The 16,560-nt window shown below is 43.8% G+C and overlaps 1 protein-coding gene across 1 annotated transcript in view; it reads left to right on the top strand.

Moving 5' to 3' along the window:
• The window catches only part of anos1 (anosmin 1), a 66,781-nt gene that overhangs the window by 20,313 nt on the left and 29,908 nt on the right, over window positions 1-16,560 (top strand). The gene's annotated exons all lie outside the window — the stretch shown is intronic.

The following is a 16,560-nucleotide window of genomic DNA, read 5'->3' on the forward strand; positions in this document are numbered from 1 at the left end:
TTTTCTCTGGGAACGATGGCTTTCTTTACATTCCATCATCCACGCTTGGACCAATGAAGGTTCTTAAAGTTGCCCAAAGGTGTGAATCTATGAATGACGTGGTCCTTTATAACAAGTTTGCCCACCACCTACCCTAAGTGATTTAAAATAATGACAAGACCTCACATTTTCGTCACAAAATATTAAACTTGTAGTTTGTCCACCATGTTTCTGGCATATGTTTGTTGCTATAGAATTGTGAGCTTAGTAGTAACTTTTTGTGCAATTTCCGGCTAAACTCCCGTGAGAACATCTTTGGAAGTGCTTAAAATCGAACAACAGTCTGTGGAATGCTACTGTGTCTCATTCAGGACGTGTCTCTCAAAGCCCACCATCCTCCCAACCCCCACATGTTCTCACGCCAAAATAAATAGCTTGAACTTCCCCATTGAGTGTCTGCAAAGAGCAGAGTATTCAATTATTCTTAAGGCACGTAGTATCCACTAAGAAGGAAGCGTCTCTGGCAGCTTGGAAAGTGTGTCAGCGCCATTTACGAGACGGTTGTGTGGTCAGTTCGTCTCCGGCGGCCCGGTCGTATATCCCGCGACACGCTGGAAAGGCGTGATCAAGTGGGTGCTTAAACGGACTTCAAAGCACCTTTTGGTCCAGTCTGGGCCAGACGCCGCTCTCACCTCGCCGTGTTGGCCCACATTACCGCCATCGACACCTCCTTGGGCCGTCTGGAGCGGGGAGCCACTTGTTCATTCAGGTTGGAATCGGGCCTTTTGCAAATGTGGATATAAATCTGGTTTTGAATCTCTGCCAAAGCGAGTGTAGCGTAAATGTACGGATCGGATATACACCGGGAATGCAAGCTTGAGCAAGGTTTCCCCCAGAAAACTGCCATGCCTGGTGGGAACAAAATGAGAATAAAATTCGGTCGACGAGGGGGGTGGATGACAAAATTGCAAAATGGTAAATGGACTGCTTTTTATATAGCGCTTTACCAATTCCGGTCCTTGAGGTCCGGAGTCCTGCCGGTTTGAGATGTTTCCGCCTACCAACACACCTGATACTAAAAATCCGGATCATTATCGGGCATACTGATGAGCTGATTATATGAATCAGGTGTGCTAGTGTGCGGAAACATTTAAAAACCTGCAGGACTCCGGACTTGAAGACCGGAATTGGTGAACTCTGATCTCCACCATATGGTGCCCACAGTGCTTTACAAAGCTTCGCATTCACCCATTCACACACACACACACACACTCATACACCAGTGGTCGGCTGCTGCCAGGTCTACTGGGAGCAAATCAGGATTCAGTGTCTTGCTCAAGGACACTTTGACATGGCCACCAGGGATGAGGAACGCAACCTCACGAATGAGAGATGACCACACAACCACTGAGCCATGCCGACCCGTTTCGAAAAGCCGGGCTTTCCTTTCTTTTCTTTGGTCCTTCCTCGGGTCTCCTGACGGCCTCACGACTCTGGCTGGAAGTGTTCGGTTTAGGTGAACGGTTTGGGATTTTTTAAATAGGTTTTAGGTGAACTAATGAATTCACACACACATACACGTACACACACGCACACACACGTACTCACCCACGTACAAAAAATACAAAAAGAAAAAGAAAAAAGAAAGCAATGATGATGACAAATCGGTAAAATTACCGAATGAACAATACTGAGCTCTAAGAAAGAAAAAAAAGAAAAGCCTATAAATCACTGTGGGTAACCCTGTTGAGGTCATCAAAATGCACCGATCATGTATAAACCCCTGTCTCTCCCCAAACAATACAAACACAAAAAAACACCCACTGTAATTCTAAACATAGTGTAAGTTTTTCCTAACTTTCTTGATCGGGAGAAACTCCCAACACCAATTAAACAGACCGTAATTATCACGTGCATCCCTAAAATGCCATAGAAATGATTTATTTTCTAAACGTTTCATCCTTTAACATTCAAATATTTTGGTTAAGAACCACTTGACAAATGAAAATCTTTATCAATATTCAGTAGCTAAAATTGCTGCTGCACCAAAGGATTCACTAGTGACTGATGCAGGGATGACAGATTTATGATTCGCTTGTACCTGGCTCAAAGGTAGGGAGGAGTAATTGGTTGAAAGTGTTTGTTTTATTGGCACGCTAGTCCCCACATGTTGACAATACATGTGGTCTAAATATGCTACATTAGAGGTATGCGCTTCATTAAAAATAAGTGCTGATGGAGGTAACCCTCATTTAAATCAAATAGAGTCAGTTGAATGGTATGTATTATTGTTTACATCCATGTTGTCACCTAAACACAACCACATAGAATATATGTCACTTTAAATGTATATGGAAACAGCCAGTGTTAGATATTAGTAACATTTAAATTCTTTATTTCCATATATTAACCATTGTTATACATTATTAACGATTTAATTCTTTATAGTAACCATGTCGAAATGTTTTGTAGATGTGAGGTAGTGTTGAACTCAGTATAATTTGACCTTAAGCTGGAACATATTGTTTGGTCTAAAAAATTCCGTCTCAGTGTTCTGTGCGAAAACACACATTTGGTCCTTGAGAACAGAATCTGTCTCGAACACACACACCCCTGACCCTGACTCTGTTTTCGCCATCGCTCACGGAAAAGTACCCAGAGAGTATGTTTTGTCGACAAATGAAAGAGAGGCGGTCTGTTTAACTATAAGAAGCCATTTTACACGCGGAAGAGACACATTCGGCGCTCTGAAATTCCACCTGTTATGTGATGTTTGGAGTCTGTCACGATGTCCAGAGATCTCTGTTAGATTAAATCATTTTTGCAAAGGTGTTTTTTCTTACATTAAATCGGTCTTCAAATTTTTGGAACACGCAAAGAGGACAAAATAATTTTATTCCTCTTCACCGGCTAAAGAAAATAAGATCAACGGATACACTTTACACTTTCAGTGCAAATCCAACCACAGATTCATTTGTGTTAGTTTAAGGCTGTGTGTGGGCACAGGAGTGTAAAGTAGGCTGGTCAGTCCCAGCAGGAAGGAGCTGATCTGGACATGGTTGTTAAGTTTCATTGGCCAAAGGGGGGGTCGCTTCATTGGCTGCTATCTGTGGAGCTCATTATTCACATGGTGGGTGGCAGAAAGTGGAAACCCCCCACGGCACAAATCGCAACGACGAGGCCACAGGAGAGGAGGTGAAAAGACTGCGGGGACTCTCGCAGTTCAGACGTCTTCAACGGTCAAAACGCACATCCGACAGTGGACCAAAACAACATGCTTGTGTGTTTACAGACCCCGCTGAGATCACCAACCGTTGGCAGATAACCCCTTCCCTCATATTTTCCATGTCTAAAGGGATTTAATTCCACTGTGGGATTATTACAATGGAAGCTGCGGTAAAATCCTCTTTTGGACCCGTCGCCCAGACAATCTGCTGTCATCCGAGTGTTTATTCATCTCGGGATGATGTATATCGACACACTCAAAGCTCGTCTTCCCGGGTCCAGGTTCCCGTTTATGGCACACACAGAGATGATGGTGCGCAGGGAAGATTAGATGGCGAGGATCTTAAAGCTGATGTACTTAGCAGATGCGAGCTCATCGATTTATCCCAGCTGCTGCATCCCCGAGCCGAGTGTGTGCGTATGTGATGTTTTCCGGATCATGGAAAACCACAATCTGTGTGTTTGAGTGTTTGTGGTAGATTCAGTCATCGACAGCTGTCTTGACCCTTTAATTCAGGTTGATTGTTGCAGCGGAGTGACTTAAAACCCACTTTATTCACTGCTTTGATTTAAGACGCACTCTCAGCTATGCCAGGGGTACGCATACCATTTTTTTTTTTTTTACGTCAGAGCCCCCACAAAAGACAAGTAAATTTGAAATATTTTTAGAGGTGAGGGCTTCAATCACTCGTGTTTTTTTCACTATTCGCGGCATAAAAGCTAAAACTAGGCCCGATTATGTGCGCTTAAAATGAAACGCTGCCAACTTTTGTAGCGAATGGAATGCATTGAAGCGCTCTGACAATGATCCTGACAATCCGAGCAGCCACTTTTGCCAGGAGCCCAACTCGGGAGGACAAGTAGGATTAGTGGATTCGAAGTGTTTCTGCGGCGTGAATAAACAAATGGAGATAGTGATGGAATGTGTCTGCAGCGTGGGATTAGACTACCTACCCCCCCGACACCCCTCCCTACTTTAAACAGCGTTCCACGTCTTCTTACATGCTGTTGCCCAGACCGAAGCCTCGGGCCTTGTTTCGTTTTAGATGATGGAGGAGACGGGTGACAGTTTGTCTATTTTGACTTTTCCCATCAGACGACACCACAGCGGCTTTTATTTCTAACCGGTATGTCTGTTTTCAGACATTCCAATTGATCTGGACTTTGGATTGTCACTGAAGATCTCTAGGGTTATGATGCATTTTGCCTGGAGCCGTACCCACGCTATAAACATTTATAAAATAGCATTTCCATCCATCCATCCATTTGCTATATCACTTATATGGTTCAGGGTTGCAGAAGGTAGCTGGCACATCTCCCAGCTGACTTTGTGCTAAAGGCAGACGACCCCATAGAGTGGTCACCAGTCAATCACAGGGCAGATATACAGTCATAAAAAAAATATTGGACCTTATTTTCTTCAATTTCTTGTTGATTTTAATGCCTGGTAACACTAAAGGTGTATCATGTGACAAACAGACACAAAAGAAAACATGGAAGCGGATAGATTTTTTTTGTCAGGGTTCGTCAGGGATCGTCCAAGGTCGCAAACCAACGGTTTCAGTAGTGGCGAACGTTTGTGACCTTGAACGAATCCTGACAAGAAATCAACATTCGCTACCTTCGCAAGTGTCCGTCCCTTCGTTCGTTCGTTTGACAACATTTCTATGAAACTAAAAATCATAGGCGGACTGGAGATCCGGACAAATGTGCAGGAATTTGGATAGTGACTTATCAGATCCTGAAGAAGGAGTTGTTCGGAAACTGCTTTGTGTGGCAGTTGACAATCAATTTGCAATGCGCATTTACCGCCACCTACAGGACTGGGGTACAACAGTCTGGCCCATCAGGCTTGAACTAGAACAGAGCCAGGCCCCGTCATCCAGCACCAGTGACCTCGAATGTAACAAACGCTCTTCTGCATGAACGGACACTCCACATACACGCCAACTTCTTGTCAAAAGTCTTGCGATAAGAGAGGAAACTGCTCTATTTTCCTCCCATGCTCAGTTCCTGTAGGCGTAACGGCTATTATGTCCATTCGGTGTATCTTGTTTGCCATCTGCTCAATTCTTAGTGGCCGCCATGACAGTGATGCATTTATTTGGTCCTGCGAGTGGATGGAGCCTGTTCATTATCGGCGCTTTTGACAGTTGCAATAAATGGGCCCGGGCGCGGAGGAAGTGTTCCACGTGATCGTTTTCATCTCTCGCTCCCCTGCATCTATCATCGTAATGTTTTTGAGCACGTAAATCATGCGTCGTGGTCAGATCTGACAACGCTGTCCCAAACGAGCAGCCTCAAACAGGCTTTGACGTTTCCATGCCAAAGACCCAGCGGCCTCCTTATCAGCAATCTGACCTCACGGGATGGATATGTCCTGTTGAGTCTAATTGTCATGAAATGTAAATTGAGCTCAGAACGAGGCGATAAGCCGGGCTCTTGTTACGGCCGCTGGATGTGGGCTCTTGTCGCCCGACTGACGATAACAACACGAGATGGCAGTAAGAGAAATCGCCCAGGAGGTGTGTGGGTGAAACTTCAGAGTGGTGAAGTATTAAGTGGCGGACAAAGCGGCACTGGGGCCGAGCTGTGTGGGCTTTCTTGCTCATAAATAAGGCAGGCACCTCTGATTGTGGGCTGAATGTATAATTCATGCGCTGCCCCTCCTCTTCTTCTTCTCCTCACTTTCTGCCTCAGCTTCTTTGTTGTCTGCGCCCTCCCCGGCATGTCAATTAAAAATTAAAGAGGCGGCGAACAGGCCTTGGTAGCCTCTTTTTTTTCAAGGCAAATTCTCAAAATGACGATCATATTTTCTATCCCGCGCACACCCACATTTGACAGAGCAGGAAATTTAGTGTTGTCAATTTGTTTTTATTTGGGCAACTAGTAGGAGTTTGCCTTGGAATTTAACCAAAATGGCTGCTTCTAGTCAATATGTATGACCACCTGTTCCGTTCTGGACATGGGTCCTTGGGACTTTTCCGTACATACTGGTATGATAGACGTGTTAGATATTATTAACATTTTTAATACTTCATTTCATATATTAACCATTGTTATACATTGTTAACATTTTAATTCTTTATATTAACCTTGTCGAAATGTTTTGTGGACGTGGATAGCAAGTAGTGTTGAACTCAGTATAATTTGACCTTAACCTGGGACATATTATTTGGTCTAGAAGTTCCTTCTTTGTGGGAAAACACATTTGGTCCTTGAGAACAGAATCTGTTTCGAACACGCACCTTTGACTCTGTTTTCGCCATCGCTCGTGGAAAAGTACCCAGAGAGTATGTTTTGTCTACAAATGAAAGAGAGGCGGTCGGTTTTAACTATAAGAAGCCATTTTACACTCGGAAGAGGCACATTCGGCGCTCTGAATTCCACCTGTTAAGTGATGAATTGGAGACTGTCACGATGTCCAGAGATCTCTGTTAAATAAAATCATTTTTGCAAAGGTGTTTTTTCTTACATTAAATCTGTCTTCAAGTTTTGGAACACGCAAAGAGGACAAATATTTTTTATTCCTCTTCACATGCCCACCAAATGTTGTGGGCAGTACAACTCTTTTTGGCGGCATTTTTTTTTCAAACTTTCTGGAAATCCCCTAGCCCTGAAATTCACCCCAAATGACCAAACCAACAGGGGCTGGCTTCCAATTCAGTTTCGGGCATTGGTCCTTGAAAGTTGTTGACATATCAGGTTCTGATAGATGTGTCCACTAAATGTTGTCAGCCAATGAAACTGTTGTAGGGGCAAATATTCTTAAAAACTTTTTGGAAATCATCTAGCCTTGAAATTGACCCCAAATGGCTACTTCACACTAACATGACCTTTCTGTTTATTTTCGGGTATTGGTCATTGAGACTTTTTTGCACATCCTGTTGTGATAGACATGTCCACCCAATTTCATCTGAGTTGGTGAAAATGGCAACCCCCAAACTCTACAGTGAGTCTAATGAGTATGTTTTGGGGTATTTTGTTTCGGTCCGTAAAATACATACATTTCATCAGGACAAGCATGTTGAGGTTCCCAAAAAGGCGATTCCTTTGTCAGAAGAATGATAAACAAATCAGGGTTCAAGGCGTGCTCCTAATCATGACTACACCACCCAGCAAAACACATTTGAGGAGCTAGACATTTTTCAAGCGAGCAACCGTGTTGTGTAAACATCACAGAGTTATGACACTGGCAAAGTTTACTGCAAACATTCCCCGAATAGCCCATTATTCACTCTGCAATTTGGTGTAACTACCCTTCGTCATCCAGAGGAAATTGGAAGCCGTCTCAGTGTGAATTCATTTATTAAACCTAGTTATCTACATCTTGTATCGCTTATGGGCGATAAAAAATGCTTGCAGGATATTGCTACATGATTGGGATCTGGTTTGGACTCATTTCCATACAGTCTGGACATCTTCACCTGAACATTTTAGCCTTTTAATGATAGGCCAGTACATTTTGCCGTGACGCTATTCGCCACCCTTCCGTCATCGTCAGTCCATCGTTATTTCATTTATATCATCACCGTGTCGCCGTCATTGCAAATTTGTCTTCTGCGGCATCGCATCCGTGTCAAGAATGTAATTACTACATCAGATAAAAAAACAAACGTAACATTTTTTTGTGTAAGAATCTTTTCACGTTTTCACAGCTACAGTCCGCTTGCATTGGGCTCAAGTGGGCAGTGACCTAACTGATGAAGTGATGGGGTTGATATGAATACTGTAAATCCTTACGTGCCTTTTTGCCACAAAGGTAGCGCAGTGCCATACACGCATGGGATCTGGGTTCGAATCTCAGTCTTGGTGTACAGTTGGCGGTTGTTTGTCTGTATGATTTGTGCGATAAGCTGGCAACCATAGCCCGCCTCTTGCTCAAAGTCACCTGGGATAGGCTCCAGGTCACTCCAGATGAGCAAAAGTATAGAAATTGGATGGTTAGATGCATGGTAAGAAAATATTTAGATACAGCCCTTGTATTGGATCTGGGGTGTACCTAATAAAATGTCCAGTGCTGGAAAACCCATTTCCCTTTTCAAACGAGTGAGCCTTTTGCATATCATGTTGCATAGTCACATCTCAAGTCTGTTAATCATTTTTAGCCTACGTGATCCTTAACACTGGCTGCGCTCTCATAGGCAAGCACACACGCACACCTGCGCACACAGGAAAGTGCTGCTATCTCGTGGACCTTGAACATCACGTAAGGTGGAGGAAACGGTGTCTAGACGTTATAACACGGCGATATCGCCTCGCTGATTTACTCGCTCTCCTATAACACTCCTTTGAAACTTTACGGCACTCCAGAGAGACATCACGGGAACACCTCCGCTAGCGTGCCGGTTTTGCACTCGTTCGATCTGGTTTGGCTCCAGCGTGCGTAAAATATATATATTTTTGGAGCCGCAAAAACAAGAAGCTGACGTTTCAGTTGGAAATGGAGAACGACTCGTGTCAAGGCGGCTTGAAGCGCGCCGTGCGGCCTGTCGAGTGCGAAAGAGAAACAGTAAAACTACCGAATGTGGCTTCTCTCAGCGAGAAATGGAACAAGTGACTGGCAGGCTGAGATTGCAGCTGCACCGCTGAAACACAACTAATTCCTTCTCTAATTCGCTTGAACATTCGTTCAATCTGTGCGTCGAAATTGGCCGAACTCTCCCCCACCCCCCTGGCAAGATTATTTTGCTTGTATTGTTTGAACAAAGCAAACATTTATTTTGCGGGTAAAAGTGCTAACAAAGGCAAAATATAATGACTGCATAATTGGTTGTACTCGCGACAGCTGCCAAAACGGTAACACAACGCTGCAAAATATGTCATCAGTCGCGAAAGTTTTCCATTGACTGTGAACAACTTCTTTTAGTGAGTGACACCAGAATGTGTGTAACATATCCTTAGCTAGTGTGACTTGCCATAGGGTCAAAATAAAATAAAAAAATACTGCAGCTGGCGAGGGAATAGGCTTTGGCTGTGGCTCTGAAAGATATATCACATGATAGAAAATGTGCCCGCAAAAGCAACACAAGCCTGCGGTTGTCAAATGTATCGTTTTCTGGAGAGACGCTTGGAAACATTCATTTTCTCGACACGAGCTTAATGCAGATGGAAGGATGAAACCGGGGGGAAAGATGAGTTTCAAAACTGGATTAGAGCGGACGTGGCCTGAGAGGGTGATTGAACGGCGGCTTTGGAGGGGTGGCGGGGAAATGAGGGATGTAGCGTCTCGATGACAGCCAAATAAAAAAAGAAATGCAGTGAGGAGTGAGTGAGTGAAGAAAGTGTCTGCAGGCCACTGACTCCTGGATGGGTCAATAGATGGGAGGAATAATTGTATGTGGCCAGCGGGAGTGTGTAAAGTGCAAGGGCAGTGGAAAATAGCCCTAACTGAGATTAAAGGTGTGATTTACAATTTGTGTGATCAACACGAAGAGACGTGACACATCGAGAAGGTGAGGTGACCTCGGCAAAGACACCTTGGAAATGTCAGCTGAGCTTGACACAGAACGAGAAGTGGAATGAAATTTGTATGATAGTTAAAACTTAAAAAAAAAAAAATATATATTTTTTTTTTAACAAATAACCGAAAAGTAGGACGTTCAAAATGAGTCACCCCCTTTTCTCTCAGTGCAGCCAACTGACTCCAGGAGTTCCCTGGTGGTTTCTGAATGATCCAATGTTGACCTAAATGATTGATGATGATAAATTGAGTCCACCTGTGTGTAATCTAGTCTAAGTAAAAATGCACCTGCGCTGTGATGGTCTCAGAAGTCTGGTAAAAGAATATTGGGGAGCAAACAGCATCATGAAGACCAAGGAATGCACCAGGCAGGTCCGGGATAAAGTTGTGGAGAAGTTTAAAACTGGATTAGGATATAAAAGCTTTTAACATCTCGCGGAGGACTGTTTGAAATATTATATTGAAATGGAGATACAGACGCTCCCCACCTTACGAACGAGTTACGTTCCGGACGATCGTTCGTAAGGGGAATTTGTTCGTAAGTTGCTTCAGTGCTATATTTTGTATTATAATTTATGTTTAAAGCCTATATAAGTATATTGAAGGTTTATATAAGTATGTTTAAGGCTTGTACAAGTAACCTGCATTGGTTTGTACTGAAAAAAAATTAATAAAATGGAGAGAATACGTACAGTACTGTACTACGTATGTTAGAGAGAGAGAGCGAGACACACACACACAGTATGTACATGTACGTAATAAGATAAATAAAATGAAGTTTAACTTACTTTTGGAAGATGTACTCGATGCTTAAGGAGATGATGGAGGAGGAGGAAGAGGAGGATTTTATATCATGAGAGATTCTTCGTCGTCGCTGGAATCGGCTTCAAAAGTTATTTCCTGCTTCATGGGGACCGGCGTTTTCTTCCTCCTCCTCCTCGCCACGTTGCTCAGCCTCCAATGAGCTCTCACAGCGCTAATTGTTGGTATTAGCGGCGGAAAGAAGCACTACGCGCAATACAAAATCTAACTTACAGCATTTCTTTCCAAACATTTTTCGACATACTGTACGCGCAGAAATGTTCGTATGTACCGTTGTTCGCAACTCGAATGTTCGTAAGTAGGGGAGCGTTAGTAACTGGAAACCTACTAAGACACAGCTGTTTTCGGTTTTAGAAGTAAACCTAAGTTTTACAATTGGGTCATTCATAACAGTATACAAAATGGCTTTGAAGGTCGCTGACAATTGATCACTGATTGGCTGTTAACTAGCGAATCAGTGCATGAGATAGAAGTAGAATATGAGAGTACACAAATGCAAAGCAACGACAAAAAAAAATGACATGACCTAGTATATTAAGCTGCGCAAAACGTTGCTTTTAACTTCGACTTGTTCTTGCTTGCATTATTAGTGTTTTGGGCAGGGTTCTGTATACGTGTACATACAATTTATTTCATGAAACCCTGACTGTGGATAAACAATGACTTCTCGGTTACAGAGGTGGTTACAAGCTTGTAACTGAAAAAATTCTGGCTACGCCCCTGGTTTGAATGTACTTTTTGTGTCTGAATTCTCGCTTCTGTGACTCACACAGGGATACTGCTTCATAATTAAGAGTTCCATGCACAACAATTAGCGCACCCCACTTGAATTCCTTCCTCCATAGTCCCCTTTCAGTCCGCCTTGACAAAGTGTGAGGATGGGCTGTGCCATCAGTGACCATTCAGTCCCACTCTCTCATCAACACCCCCTGCCCCCCTTAACCACCACCAAAAACATTTTATTACAGCGTGAAATGGGGATTGAAAGACCACTATGGAAGTTCCTACTTAACCATGCACAGTGTGTCACTGGTGGGGAGAGGCAGATAAGAGGACAAAGGGGAAATCAGCCACACAACAACACACATGCTTTTGTCAAGACTTAACTGCTGAAGTCCACAGAAACAACCCCCAGCGCCTGATTACTTCCCAGACGCAGTGTTTGTGTCTTATTTTTTTAGGAAGACAAATTTGTCCGAGCATAATCTTGTTGGATAATTAAACGCATTCCTCGGGGCTGTTCACACAGATGGTATTTGAGGAGCGGGTGATTTGTTTGACGTGGCCACCCAAAGCCATCCACATCCACCAGTGATTCCCAACCACGGGAGGTCATCAGGTGTGTTGTGGGAAATAATGTCTTGGATGTCCATTGTGCCGTCTGGTTCTCTGTTTCTTTCCGTACATTTCGGCTCACAAGTCTTTGAGAGTTTTGTGACAGTATAAAGTTTACATTATGTTGACAGGTCAATCAATTGCCCGCCTCCTAACATTAAGAAAGGTGGGAGCGCGAATGCTTTTAAAGGGTGTGCAGAGCTTGCGGCGACTAATGTTGTGGCACTTTCCCAAACTTGTTGTTGGCACCGTTGCCATGGATTAGACTGCACATCAAACTGTGTAAATAGCGATCAGGCACCTGATTGATGACAGCACCTTTTGTAGCCATACGCAGCCTTTTGTATTTGCTTTGGCAGGACATCTGTCGTCAACATGCGATTCTCCCCCCGTGAATATCGGGCTGTGCGGTGGGGGGGGGGGGGGACGGGGGCATGGCCGAGGTGCGAGGGGGGTGGGGTGCAGGTATGGCTGACAGATGTGACAGGTTGAAGCACACCTGCGGAGTGAGCTGATGTCTCTTTTATACTAAATGTTGAGCTACCTCGTGATCACAAATGTAAACAGTGGTATCTCAACTTACGAACTTAATTGGTTCCATGACCTCGTTTGTAAGTTGAAACATTCTTAAATCAAGGTAACTTTTCCCATTGAAATGAATGGAAATTCAACTAATCTTTTCCAGCTCCAAATGACATTTTTTTCCTAATTTTAATTGGTGTGTGGTTGAAAATAAATACAGTACAACATAAAAATAAGTGAAAATATCTCATCACTATGAAGAAATAAACAAACAAATGCTTATTGTGCTTTAACTTAACGTGAGGAGGGCAGAAGGAAAACAGCTCCTCCACTGAAAAAAAAACTCATTCTAAAATAACATAATCTTATTTAATGTTTTACTTTTGACTGTCTATTTTCTATGTTTTTTCCCCCAACACAAAAAATGATCCAGGTAAATTTGTCTATTTTGACAATTAATGACATTAGGCTACGGCAGCCGCTTTTGTTTTGGGGTTTGGGGCGTTTTACGCTCTTTAATTAAGTCTTAATTTTTAATTAAGTATTATTATTATTAAGTACTAATTAAGAGTAAAAAAAATCAGCACAGCTATGGTAATGAGTGACACACACAGAGCCAATGAAGCATTTCAGAGAATTGAGACACCCTACACAATCGCACCCATCAACGGGAACGCGCAATTGAGGGGCACAGGTGCGAATATTGGGACACGGCCTATATGTTGCAACAGTAACCGGAAACAGCGTAGGTGTGTGACTTCAGAAGTCAGAAGTCCGTGGCATCTACCCCATTGCATAAAGCGTACCCAATTTGGCCATTGATAATGAGCTGTGTCGTGATTACTTGATCATTTAGCAACCTCCATCCATCCATTTTCTATAGCGCTCGTCCTTATTATTGGGGTAAGATGTGGCAGGGCACACCCATGGACTGGCCACCAGCCAGCAGGGCACGTATAAACAAACAAGCATTCACACATATGGGCAAACTGAGAGTCTTTAGTTACCGTAACAAATACATTCTTGAAGTCTCTGAAGAAAACCCACAGAGCCCAAATTCAAAAACCGAAACCTTTAGAACTGCGAGGGAGACATCCTGTACTACTGTACTCAGGATGAACCCATGAAATTTTAGTCCAATCAAGTTGAAGATTCCAAAGATTAAATGGCATAGAGTTGGTCTGAATGACGGTGTACAGTTTGATGCCAATTCTAATTAGGCTTGTTCATCTTCATCGGAGTTCTGTTCTATGTTCTTTCACTGGAACCTTTTGCACTGTAGACTAAAAGGAAACATTTAGGGTGGGGAAAAAAAGGCTTGTGTTGCTATATCCGGCACTAATTCATGCTGCTTGGCGCGCCAGCATGTCGAGGTAATGATGAATCTATTTTCACTTGCATGGATGTGATTGTGAGGAGCCAGAAGGAGATTCATCCCAAAGAAAAAAGGCAAAGGAATGCATTCAGCCGGTGCACACAAGACCCCTCAATGAGTAAAATGAGCCTGATCCTTGGGCTTACGTGCGTGTGTTCAGTGATTTGTTGGAGGGATTTGCTGGGCTTTAGTACGCGGACGCCTTACCGGAAGAGTGTCCTTTAGATGCAGCCGTCGCTGCGCCTTCGTTGTGAGATTGCGACTACTTTCCAATCCCTGAAGGCGTGGCAGATTCGGTGTTATGAGCTCATTATCGTCGATAGTAGATGATGATACAGCAGTGGGTGGAGAGGAACTTTTGGAGGCAGCAGCTGGTATGTCACATCGAACGTTTGTGGCTAGACAGCAGTTTACTACGGAGCTCCCACAAGGTCGTAACTCCCGCTCTCATTGGTCCTTTTGAGTCACACAGCATGCATGACATCATGGTAAAGGACTATATATCTATAGTGTTATGAAGTTGCTGAAAAAAACCCAAAAAACCTTCCCTGAAAAAGCATCTGTGAAACACCCACCACCTGGCCCACAGAGAGCATCATGTCGAGTGGAACCGAGAGCTGACAGGCGTGGGCTCGCACCGCGTTCCTGCAGAAGCCAGATTTATGTTTCATCATACGCCCGCGCTGCCTAACTCCATAAAAAGCAAATAAACTTTTCACCAGCAATGGCAGGATAAGAACAGAGATGCCTAATGAGAAAATTAAAGGGTCATAAATACGAGCCCTCAAATGTGAAATTTCAACACTGGGTTCAATGTGCTCTCATTCAAGCAGAATCACAGAAAATTTCAAATCATGTTCCTCACCTTATAGTACAAGCATTGCATTCCTCTTTTGGTTGCTTTTTGTCACCATTAAGTGACTGAGCTGCACAAGATTTGGGTCTGTTCCGTTATTCCACATTGCTCTACACCTGACAGTTCTACTAGATTCTCTTGAAACATGGTAGACAACAAGGTGGTTGTGAAATCTGGAGTCAAAGTTCCTTTTCAGTGCTCTACCAGTCACAACAGATCCCCTTCACACTTCTGAGGATGAATTATTTATTTTCAAAGTGTTGAAGGTACATATTTGTTTTCATCTTAAGTGAGATTGCCAGGAACACGGTCTTTGTCAGTGCTTGACAGGGCACAGTTCTACAACAAATGATCATCAGGTCAACATGAACATGGCTCTTCAATCATATAGATTAAAAAAAAAGTACAAGCTAACTGTTACTGCTAATTGTCCGTCCGTCAGTCTTCAATTCCGCTTATCCGGGCTCGGGTCGCGGGGGCAGCAGCTTTAGCAGGGAAGCCCAGACTTCCCTCTCCCCAGCCACTTCAGCCAGCTCCTCCGACGGGATCCCAAGGCGTTCCCAGGACAGCCGAGAGACATAGTCTCTCCAGCGTGTCCTGGGTCGTCCCCGGGGCCTCCCGCCGGTAGGACATGCCCGGAAGGAGCATCCGAACCAGATGCCCGAGCCACCTCAACTGGTTCCTCTCAACGTCTGTGCTAATTGTCCACTATTCAAAACAGATCCTGTATGTCCACTGATGGCTGAAGAAGTGGTGGTCTTCCCAAAAATCGAATTAGAATCTTAAATCGATGAGTTTCTTTTCGGTGCTCTAGTAGTCCACATCTTTGAACTTTCTGAAATTGTTGTAGCAAGTCAGCAGAGTTTTCAAACTGATCTTCAAACTTTTAGGGATACTACATGGCCACAATGCATGTTAGCTAGGGTAAGATTGCCAGGAACGTGGTCTTCGACAGGGCGCAGTTCTGAACCAATGTTTTTTTGGACTTGAAAGACTTATTCTGACATATTTAAAGAAGATGAGACCAAGACCCTTAAAAAGTGGTCTTGAGACTAAGACCGATATCTAGAACTACAACAACTAGCTACCACTATCTTCAAGCTGACTATGTCACAACAACAATCCTATAGATTTTAAAGGTCATCCAGCAAAAGGGAACCCCGATAATTAGGTAACGTTGAGGTTGTCATTGCAATTGCTTTCAGCACAAAAGGTTGGGGGGGGGGACGCTTTCCAGGTGTTGAACTCCACACTTCAGTCATTGCGGACTACCCTTTCACACAGTCATGTCGCAGATGCGATTCTATGCCCAAAGAAAATTGTCGGATTGACTTCATCCGACAGAAAAAAAAGCTGAAAAATGCGAGAGTTCTGTTCAACAAAGCAAGCATGATTCCACCCTATGGAAAATGATGGCAGTGTCACGCATCAAGAATGTGTGCAGCAATGCTGCCGCAGTGTCACATCGCTAAGATCGTAAGATGAGGCGTGTGCACAGTGAGTGGCGTTGGCTGCGGTCGCTGCGGTTTGGGACGCTCTGGTCTCTTCGCAGATGCAGTCTGGCATCGCTTCGTGCGATTTCACAGCGGCCTCAGAACCAGAGCGCCCGAACCCGCCCCCCCATCTATCTCGGTCACATGTGAACACCCTCCCCTTAGGCTGCATCTGCCAGCTTGTATCGGCACAATCACTCTTATTGAATGTGATTCATTTGGAGTGAGCTGATGTATTAAACGCTTTTCAAGCGAAATCTTAATTCTATCATCCCATTATGTTTGTCAAAATGGCTTCATGCCACACCGATTTTATCCTGCACCTGTGCCAAATGTTTAGTCAATGTGTTCCATGTGGGAATCCCAAGAACTTGAAGGCAAAGTGTGTTGTTTTATGAAGCCGCTGGTAAAGGGGAGGAGTTTGCTACTGGTGCCAGATGGACAAAATCAGGCCTGGACATGAAAATGAGGAGCAGGTGAAGTGGCAAAG

The sequence above is a fragment of the Vanacampus margaritifer genome, chromosome 11, assembly GCF_051991255.1.
Source record: "Vanacampus margaritifer isolate UIUO_Vmar chromosome 11, RoL_Vmar_1.0, whole genome shotgun sequence".
Taxonomy (NCBI): domain Eukaryota; kingdom Metazoa; phylum Chordata; class Actinopteri; order Syngnathiformes; family Syngnathidae; genus Vanacampus; species Vanacampus margaritifer.